The sequence below is a fragment of the Chelonia mydas genome, chromosome 2, assembly GCF_015237465.2.
Source record: "Chelonia mydas isolate rCheMyd1 chromosome 2, rCheMyd1.pri.v2, whole genome shotgun sequence".
Taxonomy (NCBI): domain Eukaryota; kingdom Metazoa; phylum Chordata; order Testudines; family Cheloniidae; genus Chelonia; species Chelonia mydas.
This window is the reverse complement of record NC_057850.1, coordinates 161592793-161598792: the sequence shown is the minus strand read 5'-3', so window position 1 is coordinate 161598792 and position 6000 is coordinate 161592793.

Sequence of the window (6000 nt, the reverse complement as noted above, 5' to 3'; positions counted from 1 at the left end):
CCAGAGAGCTTTTGAAGCCAGTGCTACCGCCAGCATAGAAGTGAGGGTTGCAGGGTATTTGGGGGGGGGGGGGCACATTATGGGTTGGTGACTGCCAAGGGCTGTAGGGGGCTGGAGTTGGGAAGGTGCAGGGCTGGGGCTGCCCCAGCTGGGGACTCCTACTACGTGCTGGGCTCCAGCTGCTTGTCCCAGCCAGGCAGGGTAGGGATGGGACTTCCTCATGTCCTGCAGGGGCCACTTTAGGGGCCAGGTGAGACCTACCCCCGGGAATCTCCCATGGCTGCCTGCAGCTGCTGGTTGGGAGCCCAGCTCTGAAGGCAGTGCATCTGTGGAGCTTCCTGCAGCCAGGGGAGATTCCCAGAGGTGGGTCTGATCTGGCCCGGGAATGGCCCCTGCAGAGAAAGAGCAAGTCCCGTCCCTCCCCAGTCCAGCTGGGACTAGCAGCTGGAGCCCAGCACATGGTAGGAGCCCTCCTCCCCTACAGTAGCCAGATTTCACAGCTCATGGCACATTTTTCATGGCCATGAATTTGGTAGGGCCTTAACTAAATTTCAAAACCTGCTAATGGGTCACGAATAAGTCTGTATTTCATGGTGAATGGATGTTTTTGTGGGGGAGTTGTGAAGATGAGTGGGCATTCGTCTTTCCCGAGTTATTTTTAGTGATACTTCCATGAACACAGGGTCTCTGCTTTTAATTCTCCTGCTTATTTCCTATCTGAAATCAGAGCCAACTTAACAGTGCAACTCTGACTTCTGTGGCTTTACAACAGGAGTGAATTTGGCCTCAAATACGCATAAGTAGGTTCTGCAGAGATCTTCCCACATATGGTTTCTGATAGGGGAATAGGCAGAGAATATTTTAAAAAAAGTCTTTCATATAAAATGTTCCTATTACTAAGAATGGGGGGGAAAATAGAAAATGTGAGATCAAAACTATTTATAAATATAACTTCTTTTCCAGCTTTCTCCATGAAGCATTCAGTTGTTCTTTATTTGTTCTTTTCTGTTAGATTCAAAGTGATGGTCAGGAGGGATGGAAACATAGTAGATGGAAAGGTTAAATGCTTAACAAAAAACAAAAACAAAAAAAAAGCAGCATTCAGAAGTTTGCTCCCATGTTATACTGTAGCGCAACTGCCTGGTACATTATGAGAGCCTTTAAAGTGCTCAAGTTGAAGCATTGGTATGTTCCTGTCTGTCTATTCTTATTGGGATTTGGGGGCAAGGGGACAGGAAAGACAGAAAAAGTCACCAAATAGAGAAGATAATATTGTAAAGGCAAATATAGCCATTCTTCAAGGTTTTTATCATGGGAAAAAAGGTGAGAGCAGAACATCAGAAAGAGGAAGAGCCATAATGGTATGAGTGTGACAATGGAAGAAATATATCAAGCCAAACAATAAGGACAAAACTACAGAATTTGAGTATAGGAAGGTGATGGAACAGAATGACTATGAGTGTGAGGGAAATTAACAAAGTAAGATGAGGTTCACGGGGTGGGGGAACAAAATGGGTGGGAAAAGACAAGGAGGTTGCAATAACATATCGTAGGACAAAAGAAATGAGGAGTATAATAACAAAGCAGTAAAGAGGTTGACACAACACAGAAGAGCAGAAGACTGAGGCCCTGATTAGGAAAGTGCTTATGTAGCTGTCCAAAATAGAGATGGATCCTTAAACTGGGACCTATACCACCAAAAAAGAGAGGAAAACAATCATAATTAAGAGATTCCTCACTCTTTGGAAAAAATATCTCATCTCTATATTCTCACACTATGTTTACATTACACTGGAGGACTATTAATTACTTTTAGTGTCAAAAGTCTATCTTTTGAAGGCAATTATACTAAATGGATCATGAGTTATTTCCACATTAGATACAGGGGATTTTGAAAAGGAATTCATTTAAAAGTCAGGCTGACATAACCCATTTCCCTTAACAGCCAACATGTTCCCTTTATATACTGTGTTTATATGGCTTCATGAAAAGTACACTCTGCCCAGTACATTGCTGAAAAACCCCAAGGAAAGAAAAGACAAGACCATGGTAGGGAAAAAAAATATTACTTTCCACTTTGCTATCCATACATCCAAATCATTCATCAATTCTAGGTAAAAAAGGAATTTTAGATTAAAGTTCAAGCATCTTACCATTTGTGATGTTAAAGACAACCCTAAAATCAATCACGCTCCAATACAAAAAAGGCATTGAGAGTGTTAAATTGTAGATGATGATGAAATATCTCATAGAAACACTTTGCAGTAAGAACCAGATTCTAATGTAACACTGAAACCATGGAAGCAAATGTCCCACGAAGCAGAAAAATCAAGGCTAAATATCAGAAAAAAAATGTCCAGTCTGAGATATCAGACTATGGATCAGCCTTCTACCAAATGAGGTAGAGATGCTACTACTTGATTAACTTTAAACAGGATTGTTTAAAGTTACAACAGAATCCTGAATTGGTAAAGAGATAAGTAACATGACCTAGTATATATTTTTGATGGCTAATTATGGATCAGTCATGAAAACACTGCACCTTGATTAGCTGGAGCTAAATTAATTGAAAAAAAATCGTATTTACCTCTGAATTTATGAGGTAACATTTACTAATTTCTGCTTCCTGATGGCTCAACTGAGGCTAATAACACATCTAGACCCTGTAACTTCATTTCTTGTTAAGTTGTAAAAGGAAAAAAAAATGATAACATAAGAAATGAATGGCTATAAAAAGGAGATATTGCATTCTGAATATTTTCATCAGGATGTATCAACACATAGAAGTGACAATATTTTGACATAGTCAACATTCATTATCCCTCAAGGTAAATATTGAGCTTACCCTTGCATCAGTCAACAGTCGTGGTGTTCACCTTAACAGCAGTCAGCATCTCATCTGGTGTGAGATCCTCCCTTCCATTGGTTCCCCTCTAGACCAAGTAAAAGGGCTCGAATGTCTTAAAGGGGCCCTCAGCAGACTGGATTGTGGGTGGAGAATTTTCCTGGTGCAAATATTGTGGAAGGCAGCTGCAAGGTTGCCCTCAAAGTACCTACAAGTCCTAGTGGGAGTGCTGAGGATGGGCCTAGGTCTGAATTAAAAGACAAAATTAATGAGAAAATAAAATAAAAGCAAAGGTGACATGGCAATATCAGTTCTTGCACAACAATGAAAAGTAGCAAACTAAGTAACAGGTATAGCAAGATTAAATGGGAAATATAAATACAAGTCTTACATGGAATTATCACTGAGAACTGAAAAAGACAGAAAACGAAATTTTCTGATTTATATGCAAAGAAGTTTGCAATTTCCAGCCAGGCTTTGAGAGAATAAGGAAGTATTTTGAAGGAAATACAAGAGAGAAAACTGAAAAATATGGAAATATTTTGGGAAGCATGAAAAATATCAATGGCATATCTATATACAGAATGTACACAAACATTTGCTGACAGCACGTGTAAATATATTCACAAATTCTGATCTTGGTTACACCAATGTAAATTAATTTCCAGATTAACACCAATGTAACTGAGATCAACATTTGTCTCATAGACTATATATCATAACTGTATTTAATTGTGATTAATGAATTATCAGATATGAGAATGGGTATAAGTAATATTGTGAGGAATGCACGTTCATAGAAGGTGAAATTCCCTCTATGTAGTAAAACAGCACAAGGCCTATGTACTAGTGGTACTATTTAATCCCTCCAAATAAGTCTCAAGTAGGATTTAAGTGGTATATAGGCATTGAGTTGGCCTGATTCATGGAATGAATTTCACTCATTATGAGGAGCAGAAAAAACAACCATTTTCCACACTATGCTACAATGTGTGCATAGAGACTCAAGGCAAGACCCTTATAGGATATGACACATCAAAATAAAAAGAACTATTGCAGCATAACCCTTATCAATTCAATTCTATCCCAAGAAGTATGGTTGATATTTCATAAATGCCTTTAGGGGATGGAATTGTGTGCCAACTACAGTTTTTTTTAAAAGGTGCATCAGATTGATAAATGTACTTCTCTATTTATAAAAAAAGTAAAAAGTGCATCTTAATTTATATTTCTACTGCCTTAAAAACTAATAATTAATTCCAGAGGGTAATCCTGGCATTTATTTGCAGTAGGTACTGTACAAAGCTCCATCTGCTTACATTACTTGGCATGTTACCAGCACAAGACTCACCGTTTCCTATGCTTTATTAACCATTGATAAGTCAAACTAATGCTAAGTAATTTAGTGTTATTGTGATTGGCTAATTATGGAGATGACATTTTATGTACAGTGCTTCAAATCAGTGTAACCACACTTACAGTTTGCATTCTGTTTATCCCTGTTTACCAATGAAAATGCGGAACAACTAGGATTTGGTCATTTTGTAGATTCCAGTTGAACATAGATTATTTCATAATTTACTGCTAAAGCTTTTTCCCCCCCCAAACACTGCTTTTTCCCAGCTACTTGTTTTAAAATGGCGTTTGATAAAAATAGCTATTTTATATATTCTGCTAAATATTAGATATGCTGTTTATACAACTGTTTCAGCAATAAAAAGTCATTCTGTTAATCTTAATTATGTTTTTGCATTTATTTTTGATTAATTAGAGGCCCTGGATATACATACATAAATATGCACTACAGAGAAACTAGTTCATTAAAACTGAAAAAGCAACCACTATGGTTTTTCAAATGTTTTAATTTTTTGGCACAATTCACATCAAATCAGAACCTTTATGAAGTCTTAGACCTTTATGTATAAAAATATACAAATAGGTGCTTGCAATATAATTTCTTTAATTAATTTCCCTTACGTTTAAGAAGTAACATTAAGTATGCTGAAGCACATGTATTTAATTCTCCTTCTCAGAATGTAATAAGTGTAACAGATCCAAACGTTTAAACATGGTCTATGTGTATAAGGCTACGACTTGAAAATCCCAAACTTGAAGAGCTATTGTATTAAACTGTTTACCTAGAAATGTGTCAAAATAGCTAGAAACTGCCCCTGCTATCAGCTCTTTTATTTTGCCATGCAGGGAATATACTAGGTGAGCTGAGATTACTTACAAACGGAATTTCCTGAGATCAGAATTAGTTGTTTCCTTCAAAAGTAATTCTTCCCCACTTTGAGGATATAAACTCCAAGGAAGTGTCTACAATAAGGAAAACATGAAATACTTTAAAAAAACAAATGAAATACTCCACCCCCACTTCAAGTCACCTACTGATCCAAAAGGAAAAAAAAAAAATCAAGGGTCAAATGAGTCAGACCAGTGATTCTCAACCTTTCTAGACTAACTGTACTCCTTTCAGAGGCCTGATTTGTCTTGCGTACCCCCAAGTTTCACTTCACTTAAAAACCACTTGCTTACAAAATCAGACATAAAAATACAAAAAAGTGTCACAGCACTATTACTGAAAAATTGTAGTTTCTCATTTTTATCATATAAATTATAAGAAAATCAAATCAATAGTGTACTTACATTTCAGTGTACAGTATATAGAGCAGTATAAACAAGTCGTATGAAATTTTAATTTGTACTGACTTCGCTAGTGCTTTCTATGTAGTTGGTTGTAAAACTAGGCAAATATCTAGATGATTTGATGTACCCCCGGAAGTCCTCTGAGTACCCCCAGATGTATATATACCCCTGATTGAGAACTACTGAGTTAGACTATTTTCAATACTGATACTGATTTTGCAGCACAAATTAGACTTTTCAACATGAATTTGTTTCCACTAATGCTAGTGTTTTGTTAAAACTATATTGAGAATTCCACAGGGGCTGCTCTGCAAATCTCCTGACTAGTTTCAGAGTAACAGCTGTGTTAGTCTGTATTCACAAAAAGAAAAGGAGGACTTGTGGCACCTTAGAGACTAACCAATTTATTTGAGCATAAGCTTTCGTGAGCTACAGCTCACTTCATCGGATGCATACTGTGGAAAGCACAAAAGATCTTTTTATACACACAAACCATGAAAAAATGG